Consider the following 15008-nt stretch of genomic DNA (forward strand, 5'->3'; position numbering starts at 1 on the left):
TTTTGATTTGTTGAACACTTTTGGTTACTACATGATTCCATATGTGTTATTTCATAGTTTTGATGTCTTCACTATTATTCTACAATGTAGAACATAGTAAAAATAAAGAAAAACCCTGGAATAGTAGGTGTGTCCAAACTTTCGATATATATATATATAATGGATTTCATTCATTTTACAAATTGTATTGCCTGCATTTTATTTCACTATCTCTGACCATTCGTGATCTTAGTCAGCTATGACACATAATACTTTATTTCACATTTCCTTATGTTGTCAGATAAAATACAATGAACTAGACTTTGTTAATATACAGAAAAATCCTGCAGGAATCTTGCAGATAGTCTTCAAATAAATCCTGCAGGATTTTTTCCATAATGACTAACTACAGGATTCCTACAGGAATCGTCCTACAGCAAAATGACCCCACAATCCTGTGGGATATCCTGTAGGTAAGATTCCTGCAGGTAATTCCACAAGGTTTTCAGGGCCATTTTCCTGTAGGACAACTTGCCGGATCCCTTCCTTGTCCTTCATAGAGAATTTACTGTAGGACAATACACATGTTTTCAAAAGAACGGACAGAAAGCACAAGATATCAGACTGCATGGCAATTTTATTATTCAATGCCGCAACAAAGGATGAGTTTGATTGGTCCATTTCAGCTTCAGCTCTACATAAAATATTATTCCTAGGAGAATCACCTGCATGGCTGTCCAGTGTTGCTGCCTGTCAGTCTCACTGTTGTTCATAGACTCGGCCTTAACTGGGGAGGAGAGGACAGAGATTCTAAACTGGGGAGGAGAGGACAGAGATTCTAAACTGGGGAGGAGAGGACAGAGATTCTAAACTGGGGAGGAGAGGACAGAGATTCTAAACTGGGGAGGAGAGGACAGAGATTCTTAAACTGGGGAGGAGAGGACAGAGATTCTAAACTGGGGAGGAGAGGACAGAGATTCTAAACTGGGGAGGAGAGGACAGAGATTCTAAACTGGGGAGGAGAGGACAGAGATTCTTAACTGGGGAGGAGAGGACAGAGATTCTTAAACTGGGGAGGAGAGGACAGATATTCTTAACTGGGGAGGAGAGGACAGAGATTCTTAAACTGGGGAGGAGAGGACAGAGATTCTTAACTGGGGAGGAGAGGACAGAGATTCTTAACTGGGGAGGAGAGGACAGAGATTCTTAAACTGGGGAGGAGAGGACAGAGATTCTAAACTGGGGAGGAGAGGACAGAGATTCTTAAACTGGGGAGGAGAGGACAGAGATTCTAAACTGGGGAGGAGAGGACAGAGATGAGAGAGGATTTAATGGCAGAAACTCTGTCTGTAATCAGAGGGTCCAGGATATAACAGCTGAAACTGTGTGTCTGTAATGAGAGGGACAGAGGTCCAGGATATAACAGCTGAAACTGTGTGTCTGTAATGAGAGGGACAGAGGTCCAGGATATAACAGCTGAAACTCTGTGTCTGTAATGAGAGGGACAGAGGTCCAGGATATAACAGCTTAAACTGTGTGTCTGTAATGAGAGGGACAGAGGTCCAGGATATAACAGCTGAAACTGTGTGTCTGTAATGAGAGGGACAGAGGGTCCAGGATATAACAGCTGAAACTGTGTGTTGTGTTCCCTTTGCCTGCATGGCTGTCCAGTGTTGCTGACTGTGTTAGTCAGTCTCACTGTTGTTCATAGGCTCGGTCATAACTGGGGAGGAGAGGAAAAAGATGAGGGCAGAGTTCACAGGATGTAACAGCAGAAACTGTGTGTGTGTAATGAGATGGGCGGAATTCACAGGATGTTACAGCAGAAACTGTGTGTGTGTGTGTGTGTGTGTGTGTGTGTGTGTGTGTGTGTGTGTGTGTGTGTGTGTGTGTGTGTGTGTGTGTGTGTGTGTGTGTGTTAGATGAGGAACAGTGACAAAGGAAATCAGAAGTAACAGTTAGGTCATACATACCAGAATAGTACGAACTATCATAAATCCACCTCAATGAAATGGGTCGGAACTTGGAACAGAAACAAACATGATCGTTGTTAAACATCGTTATGAAGCCCATGTATGTGGTATTACTGATAGGCTATCAACTCAGTCTCATGGGTAATGATTAGCCAATGATATTATATTAAACATGTTACAAAATAACACAACTTCCTTTTTACTTTTATTGAAATTCTCCTATTAGCAGTACTGTATCTCTGCTGTATGACATGTCTTTCTGCTATTAGCAGTACTGTATCTCTGCTGTATGTCATGTCTTTCTGCTATTAGCAGTACTGTATCTCTGCTGTATGACATGTCTTTATGCTATTAGCAGTACTGTATCTCTGCTGTATGACATGTCTTTCTGCTATTAGCAGTACTGTATCTCTGCTGTATGACATGTCTTTATGCTATTAGCAGTACTGTATCTCTGCTGTATGTCATGTCTTTCTGCTATTAGCAGTACTGTATCTCTGCTGTATGACATGTCTTTCTGCTATTAGCAGTACTGTATCTCTGCTGTATGTCATGTCTTTCTGCTATTAGCAGTACTGTATCTCTGCTGTATGACATGTCTTTATGCTATTAGCAGTACTGTATCTCTGCTGTATGACATGTCTTTCTGCTATTAGCAGTACTGTATCTCTGCTGTATGACATGTCTTTATGCTATTAGCAGTACTGTATCTCTGCTGTATGACATGTCTTTCTGCTATTAGCAGTACTGTATCTCTGCTGTATGTCATGTCTTTCTGCTATTAGCAGTACTGTATCTCTGCTGTATGTCATGTCTTTCTGCTATTAGCAGTACTGTATCTCTGCTGTATGACATGTCTTTCTGCTATTAGCAGTACTGTATCTCTGCTGTATGTCATGTCTTTCTGCTATTAGCAGTACTGTATCTCTGCTGTATGTCATGTCTTTCTGCTATTAGCAGTACTGTATCTCTGCTGTATGACATGTCTTTCTGCTATTAGCAGTACTGTATCTCTGCTGTATGTCATGTCTTTCTGCTATTAGCAGTACTGTATCTCTGCTGTATGACATGTCTTTCTGCTATTAGCAGTACTGTATCTCTGCTGTATGACATGTCTTTCTGCTATTAGCAGTACTGTATCTCTGCTGTATGACATGTCTTTCTGCTATTAGCAGTACTGTATCTCTGCTGTATGACACGTCTTTCTGCTATTAGCAGTACTGTATCTCTGCTGTATGACATGTCTTTCTGCTATTAGCAGTACTGTATCTCTGCTGTATGACATGTCTTTCTGCTATTAGCAGTACTGTATCTCTGCTGTATGACATGTCTTTCTGCTATTAGCAGTACTGTATCTCTGCTGTATGACATGTCTTTCTGCTATTAGCAGTACTGTATCTCTGCTCTATGTCATGTCATTCTGCTATTAGCAGTACTGTATCTCTGCTGTATGTCATGTCTTTCTGCTATTAGCAGTACTGTATCTCTGCTGTATGACATGTCTTTCTGCTATTAGCAGTACTGTATCTCTGCTGTATGACATGTCTTTCTGCTATTAGCAGTACTGTATCTCTGCTGTATGACATGTCTTTCTGCTATTAGCAGTACTGTATCTCTGCTCTATGTCATGTCTTTCTGCTATTAGCAGTACTGTATCTCTGCTGTATGACATGTCTTTCTGCTATTAGCAGTACTGTATCTCTGCTCTATGTCATGTCATTCTGCTATTAGCAGTACTGTATCTCTGCTGTATGACATGTCTTTCTGCTATTAGCAGTACTGTATCTCTGCTGTATGACATGTCTTTCTGCTATTAGCAGTACTGTATCTCTGCTGTATGTCATGTCTTTCTGCTATTAGCAGTACTGTATCTCTGCTGTATGACATGTCTTTCTGCTATTAGCAGTACTGTATCTCTGCTGTATGTCATGTCTTTCTGCTATTAGCAGTACTGTATCTCTGCTGTATGACATGTCTTTCTGCTATTAGCAGTACTGTATCTCTGCTGTATGACATGTCTTTCTGCTATTAGCAGTACTGTATCTCTGCTGTATGACATGTCTTTCTGCTATTAGCAGTACTGTATCTCTGCTGTATGACATGTCTTTCTGCTATTAGCAGTACTGTATCTCTGCTGTATGACATGTCTTTCTGCTATTAGCAGTACTGTATCTCTGCTGTATGACATGTCTTTCTGCTATTAGCAGTACTGTATCTCTGCTGTATGACATGTCTTTCTGCTATTAGCAGTACTGTATCTCTGCTGTATGACATGTCTTTCTGCTATTAGCAGTACTGTATCTCTGCTGTATGACATGTCTTTCTGCTATTAGAAGTACTGTATCTCTGCTGTATGACATGTCTTTCTGCTATTAGCAGTACTGTATCTCTGCTGTATGACATGTCTTTCTGCTATTAGCAGTACTGTATCTCTGCTGTATGACATGTCTTTCTGCTATTAGCAGTACTGTATCTCTGCTGTATGACATGTCTTTCTGCTATTAGCAGTACTGTATCTCTGCTGTATGACATGTCTTTCTGCTATTAGCAGTACTGTATCTCTGCTGTATGACATGTCTTTCTGCTATTAGCAGTACTGTATCTCTGCTGTATGACATGTCTTTCTGCTATTAGCAGTACTGTATCTCTGCTGTATGACATGTCTTTCTGCTATTAGCAGTACTGTATCTCTGCTGTATGACATGTCTTTCTGCTATTAGCAGTACTGTATCTCTGCTGTATGACATGTCTTTCTGCTATTAGCAGTACTGTATCTCTGCTGTATGACATGTCTTTCTGCTATTAGCAGTACTGTATCTCTGCTGTATGTCATGTCTTTCTGCTATTAGCAGTACTGTATCTCTGCTGTATGTCATGTCTTTCTGCTATTAGCAGTACTGTATCTCTGCTGTATGACATGTCTTTCTGCTATTAGCAGTACTGTATCTCTGCTGTATGACATGTCTTTCTGCTATTAGCAGTACTGTATCTCTGCTGTATGACATGTCTTTCTGCTATTAGCAGTACTGTATCTCTGCTGTATGACATGTCTTTCTGCTATTAGCAGTACTGTATCTCTGCTGTATGACATGTCTTTCTGCTATTAGCAGTACTGTATCTCTGCTGTATGTCATGTCTTTCTGCTATTAGCAGTACTGTATCTCTGCTGTATGTCATGTCTTTCTGCTATTAGCAGTACTGTATCTCTGCTGTATGTCATGTCTTTCTGCTATTAGCAGTACTGTATCTCTGCTGTATGTCATGTCTTTCTGCTATTAGCAGTACTGTATCTCTGCTGTATGTCATGTCTTTCTGCTATTAGCAGTACTGTATCTCTGCTGTATGACATGTCTTTCTGCTATTAGCAGTACTGTATCTCTGCTGTATGACATGTCTTTATGCTATTAGCAGTACTGTATCTCTGCTGTATGTCATGTCTTTCTGCTATTAGCAGTACTGTATCTCTGCTGTATGACATGTCTTTCTGCTATTAGCAGTACTGTATCTCTGCTGTATGTCATGTCTTTCTGCTATTAGCAGTACTGTATCTCTGCTGTATGACATGTCTTTCTGCTATTAGCAGTACTGTATCTCTGCTGTATGTCATGTCTTTCTGCTATTAGCAGTACTGTATCTCTGCTGTATGACATGTCTTTCTGCTATTAGCAGTACTGTATCTCTGCTGTATGTCATGTCTTTCTGCTATTAGCAGTACTGTATCTCTGCTGTATGACATGTCTTTCTGCTATTAGCAGTACTGTATCTCTGCTGTATGTCATGTCTTTCTGCTATTAGCAGTACTGTATCTCTGCTGTATGACATGTCTTTCTGCTATTAGCAGTACTGTATCTCTGCTGTATGACATGTCTTTCTGCTATTAGCAGTACTGTATCTCTGCTGTATGACATGTCTTTCTGCTATTAGCAGTACTGTATCTCTGCTGTATGACATGTCTTTCTGCTATTAGCAGTACTGTATCTCTGCTGTATGACATGTCTTTCTGCTATTAGCAGTACTGTATCTCTGCTGTATGACATGTCTTTCTGCTATTAGCAGTACTGTATCTCTGCTGTATGTCATGTCTTTCTGCTATTAGCAGTACTGTATCTCTGCTGTATGACATGTCTTTCTGCTATTAGCAGTACTGTATCTCTGCTGTATGACATGTCTTTCTGCTATTAGCAGTACTGTATCTCTGCTGTATGACATGTCTTTCTGCTATTAGCAGTACTGTATCTCTGCTGTATGACATGTCTTTCTGCTATTAGCAGTACTGTATCTCTGCTCTATGTCATGTCTTTCTGCTATTAGCAGTACTGTATCTCTGCTGTATGACATGTCTTTCTGCTATTAGATGTACTGTATCTCTGCTGTATGACATGTCTTTCTGCTATTAGCAGTACTGTATCTCTGCTGTATGACATGTCTTTCTGCTATTAGCAGTACTGTATCTCTGCTGTATGTCATGTCTTTCTGCTATTAGCAGTACTGTATCTCTGCTGTATGACATGTCTTTCTGCTATTAGCAGTACTGTATCTCTGCTGTATGACATGTCTTTCTGCTATTAGCAGTACTGTATCTCTGCTGTATGACATGTCTTTCTCCTATTAGCAGTACTGTATCTCTGCTGTATGTCATGTCTTTCTGCTATTAGATGTACTGTATCTCTGCTCTATGTCATGTCTTTCTGCTATTAGATGTACTGTATCTCTGCTCTATGTCATGTCTTTCTGCTATTAAATGTACTGTATCTCTGCTGTATGTCATGTCATTCTCCAATTAGCAGTACTGTATCTCTGCTCTATGTCATGTCGTTCTCCTATTAGCAGTACTGTAGCTCTGCTCTATGTCATGTCGTTCTCCTATTAGCAGTACTGTAGCTCTGCTCTATGTCATGTCATTCTCCAATTAGCAGTACTGTATCTCTGCTCTATGTCATGTCGTTCTCCTATTAGCAGTACTGTAGCTCTGCTCTATGTCATGTCGTTCTCCTATTAGCAGTACTGTAGCTCTGCTCTATGTCATGTCGTTCTCCTATTAGCAGTACTGTATCTCTGCTGTATGACATGTCTTTCTGCTATTAGCAGTACTGTATCTCTGCTCTATGTCATGTCGTTCTCCTATTAGCAGTACTGTATCTCTGCTGTATGACATGTCTTTCTGCTATTAGCAGTACTGTATCTCTGCTCTATGTCATGTCGTTCTCCTATTAGCAGTACTGTATCTCTGCTGTATGACATGTCTTTCTGCTATTAGCAGTACTGTATCTCTGCTGTATGACATGTCTTTCTGCTATTAGCAGTACTGTATCTCTGCTGTATGACATGTCTTTCTGCTATTAGCAGTACTGTATCTCTGCTCTATGTCATGTCGTTCTCCTATTAGCAGTACTGTAGCTCTGCTCTATGACTTTCTTCTTACTGTGTGTCTATTCTTTCTCTAGTAGACCCGTCTCTGTCCCGTCTCTGTTTGTCCCGTCTCTGTTTGTCCCGTCTCTGTCTGTCCCGTCTCTGTCTGTCACGTCTCTGTTTGTCACGTCTCTGTTTGTCACGTCTCTGTTTGTCCCGTCTCTGTTTGTCACGTCTCTGTCTGTCCCGTCTCTGTCTGTCACGTCTCTGTTTGTCCCGTCTCTGTTTGTCCCGTCTCTGTTTGTCCCGTCTCTGTTTGTCCCGTCTCTGTTTGTCACGTCTCTGTTTGTCACGTCTCTGTCTGTCCCGTCTCTGTTTGTCACGTCTCTGTCTGTCCCGTCTCTGTTTGTCACGTCTCTGTTTGTCACGTCTCTGTCTGTCCCGTCTCTGTTTGTCCCGTCTCTGTCTGTCCCCTCTCTGTTTGTCCCGTCTCTGTTTGTCACGTCTCTGTTTGTCCCGTCTCTGTTTGTCACGTCTCTGTTTGTCACGTCTCTGTTTGTCACGTCTCTGTTTGTCCCGTCTCTGTTTGTCCCGTCTCTGTTTGTCCCGTCTTTGTTTGTCCCGTCTCTGTCTGTCCCGTCTCTGTTTGTCCCGTCTCTGTTTGTCACGTCTCTGTTTGTCCCGTCTCTGTTTGTCCCGTCTCTGTTTGTCACGTCTCTGTCTGTCCCGTCTCTGTTTGTCACGTCTCTGTTTGTCACGTCTCTGTCTGTCCCGTCTCTGTTTGTCACGTCTCTGTTTGTCACGTCTCTGTTTGTCCCGTCTCTGTTTGTCACGTCTCTGTTTGTCACGTCTCTGTTTGTCCCGTCTCTGTTTGTCCCGTCTCTGTTTGTCCCGTCTCTGTTTGTCCCGTCTCTGTTTGTCCCATCTCTGTTTGACACGTCTCTGTTTGTCACGTGTCTGTTTGTCATGTCTCTGTGTCAAGCATGTAAAACCTGTCAATGTTTTAGCATGCAACTATTAAAACAAAGTAGGCCAACTAACTGTTTTCAAGTGGTGTGTCATATTCGTTGTCAATCTATGATAAGCAGGCCGCTGTTTGAAGAGTTTCCATTAGACTTTTTGGCGTCATCCTTTACAATAAAATGCTGTCATACTGCACCCTTTTTTGACATTTTGAATCGTAGCATCAAGTATGTACTGGTAGGTAAGTCTTAGGCTACAATTAGGCTCATTTGTGTGTTCCGTTCGCAAAATAAATCAGTGAGATTCACAGTTAAAAGGGGATGCTTGGCATTATATGTTAACTGTAGTAAACCATACAATTCGGAAAACACATTTGTTATAAAATAATATTTTTATTAGTGTTGCGTTGTTATTGTATATAAAGCATTATAAACTGGGTGGTTCAAGCCCTGATTGCTGATTGGCTGACAGCCGTGGTCTATCAGACCGTATACCACAGGTATGACAAAACATTTATTTTTACTGCGCTAATTATGTTGGTAACCAGTTTATAATAGCAATAAAGCGCCTCAGGGTTTGTGATATATGGCCAATATACCACAGCTACGGGCTGTGTTCTATTTTCTTCTTTGATTTATTTAAATGTACATTTTTTTTTTTACTTCAGTTTATTTTAGTAAATATTTTCTTAGCACTTATTTTTCTTAAAAAGGCATTGTTGGTTAAGGGCTTGTAAGTAAGCATTTCACTGTAAGTCTATATACCTGTTGTACTCGGGGCATGTGACAAATAACATTTGATTTTATCCAGGCACTCTGCATTGGGTCATGTAAAGAACAGCCCTTAGCCGTGGTATATTGGTCATATACCACACCCCCTCGGGCCTAAGAACAGCCCTTAGCCGTGGTATATTGGTCATATACCACACCCCCTCGGGCCTAAGAACAGCCCTTAGCCGTGGTATATTGGTCATATACCACACACCCTCGTGCCTAAGAACAGCCCTTAGCCGTGGTATATTGGTCATATACCACACCCCCTCGGGCCTAAGAACAGCCCTTAGCCGTGGTATATTGGTCATATACCACACCCCCTCGGGCCTAAGAACAGCCCTTAGCAGTGTTATATTGGTCATATACCACACCCCCTCGTGCCTAAGAACAGCCCTTAGCCGTGGTATATTGGTCATATACCACACCCCCTCGTGCCTAAGAACAGCCCTTAGCCGTGGTATATTGGTCATATACCACACCCCCTCGGGCCTAAGAACAGCCCTTAGCCGTGGTATATTGGTCATATACCACACCCCCTCGGGCCTAAGAACAGCCCTTAGCCGTGGTATATTGGTCATATACCACACACCCTCGGGCCTAAGAACAGCCCTTAGCCGTGGTATATTGGTCATATACCACACACCCTCGTGCCTAAGAACAGCCCTTAGCCGTGGTATATTGGTCATATACCACACCCCCTCGGGCCTAAGAACAGCCCTTAGCCGTGGTATATTGGTCATATACCACACCCCCTCGGGCCTAAGAACAGCCCTTAGCCGTGGTATATTGGTCATATACCACACACCCTCGGGCCTAAGAACAGCCCTTAGCCGTGGTATATTGGTCATATACCACACCCCCTCGTGCCTAAGAACAGCCCTTAGCCGTGGTATATTGGTCATATACCACACCCCCTCGCGCCTAAGAACAGCCCTTAGCCGTGGTATATTGGTCATATACCACACCCCCTCGCGCCTAAGAACAGCCCTTAGCCGTGGTATATTGGTCATATACCACACACCCTCGCGCCTAAGAACAGCCCTTAGCCGTGGTATATTGGTCATATACCACACACCCTCGCGCCTAAGAACAGCCCTTAGCCGTGGTATATTGGTCATATACCACACCCCCTCGCGCATAAGAACAGCCCTTAGCCGTGGTATATTGGTCATATACCACACACCCTCGTGCCTAAGAACAGCCCTTAGCCGTGGTATATTGGTCATATACCACACCCCCTCGTGCCTAAGAACAGCCCTTAGCCGTGTTATATTGGTCATATACCACACCCCCTCGGGCCTAAGAACAGCCCTTAGCCGTGGTATATTGGTCATATACCACACCCCCTCGGGCCTAAGAACAGCCCTTAGCCGTGGTATATTGGTCATATACCACACCCCCTCGGGCCTAAGAACAGCCCTTAGCCGTGTTATATTGGTCATATACCACACCCCCTCGGGCCTAAGAACAGCCCTTAGCCGTGTTATATTGGTCATATACCACACCCCCTCGGGCCTTATTGCTTAATCATAAAATGTGTGGTTTGCATCACTTAACACCTGGTGTTAAATATAAGCAACATGAATTTTGAGTGGCTATGCTTCGCCAAAAGTGTATATTTTTCTTAGAAAATTTAACCAGGCATCTCTGGACATCTAATGAGCATTTTGCATGCATTGAATTTCAAAACACCTTTTTGACCACGTACGAGGCTGTTTCGGAGGAGCAGAACTGCCTTGTTGACAACCTGCAAAGGCGTTCAATTTAGACTGACGATTTCTGGTCTGGTAATTACAAAGATCGGCCACTAAATGGTGGCAAAACTGTTTATTTCTAGCATCTCGTCTAAGAGAACGGTGTTTTTTTAACGTTTTGATCGGCTACAGGCACGTTACCAGGTGTTTAAAGATACTAACGTCAGGCGTTAAAGTGTTTTAATTACTTGCATTTGATTTCACTATCTCAGACCATTCTTGATCTTAGTCAGCTAACACTTATAATAATACATTTCCTTATTATCTTATGGAGTCAGATACAATGAACTAGACTTTGTCAATATGTAAATGAAAGTCTAATTATGGGTCCAGGTGAGTTTTTGTCCCGCACCACATTCATGAACACATTCCCTGGTAAACACCGTTGACTTTTTATTCTCTTTATTGGATCTGAATAACTAATGTATCCTACTAAGGGATTTCGTACTTCTGCCTTCTATTTAGGGGGGCAGGTTGCCTAGTGGTTAAAGCGTCGGACCAGTAATTGAAATGTTCCTATTTCGAATACTCGAGTCGACAAGATAAAAATCGACGTGTCCTTGAGCAAGGCACTTAATTGCTCCAGGATTGCCTGTTGATAATGGCAGACCCTGGTCATGACCTCACTCTCAGAGGGTGTGTCAGGGAGAGTTGGGATATGCAATTTTCAACACGACAAATATAAGCTTCTTTTTTTTTAATCTATGTAAAAATGTTTTTTTTAAACAATGTAGTTTCCCCTATTGTCCTGTAGGTGGTGATATTGTGTCACATTCACAATGCAGTTAGTGGAGTTTAGTGTGTTATTAGCCCATAGTGCTCTGGTGGAAGGTATGGCACTATAGAGAGAAAAGGAGCCAGTCAAGAGGATTTGGACACAGCCAAGGGTGGTCAGTACCAAAGCCAAGGGTGCTCAGTACAAAGCCAAGGGTGGTCAGTACCAAAGCCAAGGGTGGTCAGTACCAAAGCCAAGGGTGGTCAGTACCAAAGCCAAGGGTAGTCAGTACCAAAGCAAAGGGTGCTCAGTACTAAAGCCAAGGGTGCTCAGTACCAAAGCCAAGGGTAGGCAGTACCAAAGCCAAGGGTGCTCAGTACTAAAGCCAAGGGTGCTCAGTACCAAAGCCAAGGGTGCTCAGTACCAAAGCCAAGGGTAGTCAGTACCAAAGCAAAGGGTGCTCAGTACCAAAGCCAAGGGTGCTCAGTACCAAAGCCAAGGGTGCTCAGTACCAAAGCCAAGGGTGCTCAGTACCAAAGCCAAGGGTGCTCAGTACCAAAGCAAGGGTGCTCACTACCAAAGCCAAGGGTGCTCAGTACCAAAGCCAAGGGTGCTCAGTACCAAAGCCAAGGGTAGTCAGTACCAAAGCCAAGGGTGCTCAGTACCAAAGCCAAGGGTGCTCAGTACCAAAGCCAAGGGTGCTCAGTACCAAAGCCAAGGGTGCTCAGTACCAAAGCCAAGGGTGCTCAGTACCAAAGCCAAGGGTAGTCAGTACCAAAGCCAAGGGTAGGCAGTACCAAAGCCAAGGGTGCTCAGTACCAAAGCCAAGGGTGCTCAGTACTAAAGCCAAGGGTGCTCAGTACCAAAGCCAAGGGTGCTCAGTACCAAAGCCAAGGGTGCTCAGTACCAAAGCCAAGGGTGCTCAGTACCAAAGCAAAGGGTGCTCAGTACCAAAGCCATGGGTGCTCAGTACTAAAGCCAAGGGTGCTCAGTACCAAAGCCAAGGGTGGTCAGTACCAAAGCCAAGGGTGCTCAGTACCAAAGCCAAGGGTGCTCAGTACCAAAGCAAAGGGTGCTCAGTACTAAAGCCAAGGGTGCTCAGTACCAAAGCCAAGGGTGGTCAGTACCAAAGCCAAGGGTGCTCAGTACTAAAGCAAAGGGTGCTCAGTACCAAAGCCAAGGGTGCTCAGTACCAAAGCCAAGGGTGCTCAGTACCAAAGCCAAGGGTGCTCAGTACCAAAGCCAAGGATGCTCAGTACCAAAGCCAAGGATGCTCAGTACTAAAGCCAAGGGTGCTCAGTAAAACGGCCAAGGGTAGTCAGTAACTCTCCCCTCCTCTGAGTTATCACTTTATTTAACTAGGCAAGTCAGTTAAGAACATATTCTTAGTTACAATGACGGCCTACCGGGGAACAGTGAGTCTTTCTGCCTTGTTCAGGGGCAGAAAGACAGATTTTTACCTTGTCCGCTCAAGGATTCGATCCAGCAACCTTTCGGTTACTGGCCCAACGTTAACCCCCAATGTAATTATTAATCACCAGAGGGCCATAAACAAGGGTGCTCAGTAAATGTAAAAAAAATTAATACAAATTATATATATATATATATATTAAAAAAAAGTGTATTTGTCATGTGCAACCTTACAGTGAAATTCTTACTTACAGGCTCTAACCAACAGTGCAAAAAAGGTATTAGGTGAACAATAGGTAAGTAAAGAAATAAAAACAACAGTAAAAAGACAGGCTATTTACCGTAGCGAGGCTATAACTGTAGCAAGGCTACATACAGGCACCGGTTAGTCAGTCTGATTGAGGTAGTATGTACATGTAGATATGGTTAAAGTGACTATGCATATATGATGAACAGAGAGTAGCAGTAGCGTGAAAGATGGGTTGGCGGGTGGTGGGTGGGACACAAAGCAGATACCCCGGTTAGCCAATGTGCGGGGGCACTGGTTTGTCGGGCCAATTGAGGTAGTATGTACATGAATGTATAGTTAAAGTGACTATGCATATGATAAACAGAGAGTAGCAGCAGCTTAAAAGAGGGGTTGGGGGGGGGCACACAATGCAAATCGTCCGGGTAGCCATTTGATTACCTGTTCAGGAGTCTTATGGCTTGGGGGTAAAAACTGTTGAGAAGCCATGTTTGTCCTAGACTTGGCACTCCGGTACTGCTTGCCATGCGGTATTAGAGAGAACAGTCTATGACTGGGGTGGCTGGGGTCCTTGACAATTTTTAGGGCCTTCCTCTGACACTGCCTGGTGTAGAGGTCCTGGATGGCAGGCAGCTTAACCCCAGTGATGTACTGGGCCGTACGCACTACCCTCTGTAGTGCCTTGCAGTCGGAGGCCGAGCAATTGTCATACCAGGCAGTGATGCAACCAGTCAGGATGCTCTCAATGTTGCAGCTGTAGAACCTTTTGAGGATCTCAGGACCCATGCCAAATCTTTTTAGTTTCCTGAGGGGGAATAGGCTTTGTCGTTCCCTCTTAACGACTGTCTTGGTGTGTTTGGACCATTCTAGTTTGTTGGTGATGTGGACACCAAGGAACCTGAAGCTCTCAACCTGCTCCACTACAGCCCCGTCGATGAGAATGGGGGCGTGCTCGGTCCTCCTTTTCCTGTAGTCCACAATCATCTCCTTAGTCTTGGTTACGTTGAGGGAGAGGTTGTTATTCTGACACCACCTGGCCAGTTCTCTGACCTCCTCCCTATAGGCTGTCTCATCGTTGTCGGTGATCAGGCCTACCACTGTTGTGTCGTCTGCAAACTTAATGATGGTGTTGGAGTCGTGCCTGGCCATGCAGTCGTGGATGAACAGGGAGTACAGGGGGGGACTGAGCACGCACCCCTGGGTGGCTCCAGTGTTGAGGATCAGCGTGGTAGATGTGTTGCTACCTACCCTCACCACCTGGGGGCGGCCCGTCAGGAACTCCAGGATCCAGTTGCAGAGGGAGGTGTTTAGTCCCAGGATCCTTAGCTTAGTGATGAGCTTTGAGGGCACTATGGTGTTGAACACTGAGCTGTAGTCAATGAACAGCATTCTTACATAGGTGTACCTTTTGTCCAGGTGGGAAAGGGCAGTGTGGAGTGCAATCGAGATTGCATCATCTGTGGATCTGTTTGGGCTGTATGCAAATTGGAGTGGGTCTAGCGTTTCTGGGATAATGGTGTTGATGTGAGTCATTACTAGCCTTTCAAAGCACTTCATGGCTACGGACGTGAGTGCTACGGGTCTATAGTAATTTAGGCAGGTTGCCTTTGTGTTCTTAGGCACAGGGACTATGGTGGTCTGCTTGAAACATGTTGGTATTACAGACTCAATCAGGGACATGTTGAAAATGTCAGTGAAGACACCTGCCAGTTGGTCAGCACATGCCCGGAGCACACGTCCTGGTAATCCGTCTGGCCCCGCAGCCTTGTGAATGTTGACCTGTTTAAAGATCTTACTCACGTCGGCTAGGGAGAGCGTGATCACACAGTCGTCTGGAACAGCTGA

At 43.8% G+C, this 15008-nt stretch overlaps 1 long non-coding RNA gene across 1 annotated transcript; it reads left to right on the forward strand.

Annotated features, from left to right (window-relative positions):
- The first annotated feature begins 1180 nt into the window (after nt 1-1180).
- On the forward strand, nt 1181-1709 carry LOC115178132 (uncharacterized). The gene is made up of 2 exons (XR_003872557.1): nt 1181-1339; nt 1390-1709. It is a non-coding gene; the product is annotated as an uncharacterized LOC115178132 (long non-coding RNA).
- Nucleotides 1710-15008: the final 13299 nt, after the last annotated feature.

The sequence above is a fragment of the Salmo trutta genome, chromosome 38 (genome assembly GCF_901001165.1).
Source record: "Salmo trutta chromosome 38, fSalTru1.1, whole genome shotgun sequence".
Lineage (NCBI taxonomy): Eukaryota > Metazoa > Chordata > Actinopteri > Salmoniformes > Salmonidae > Salmo > Salmo trutta.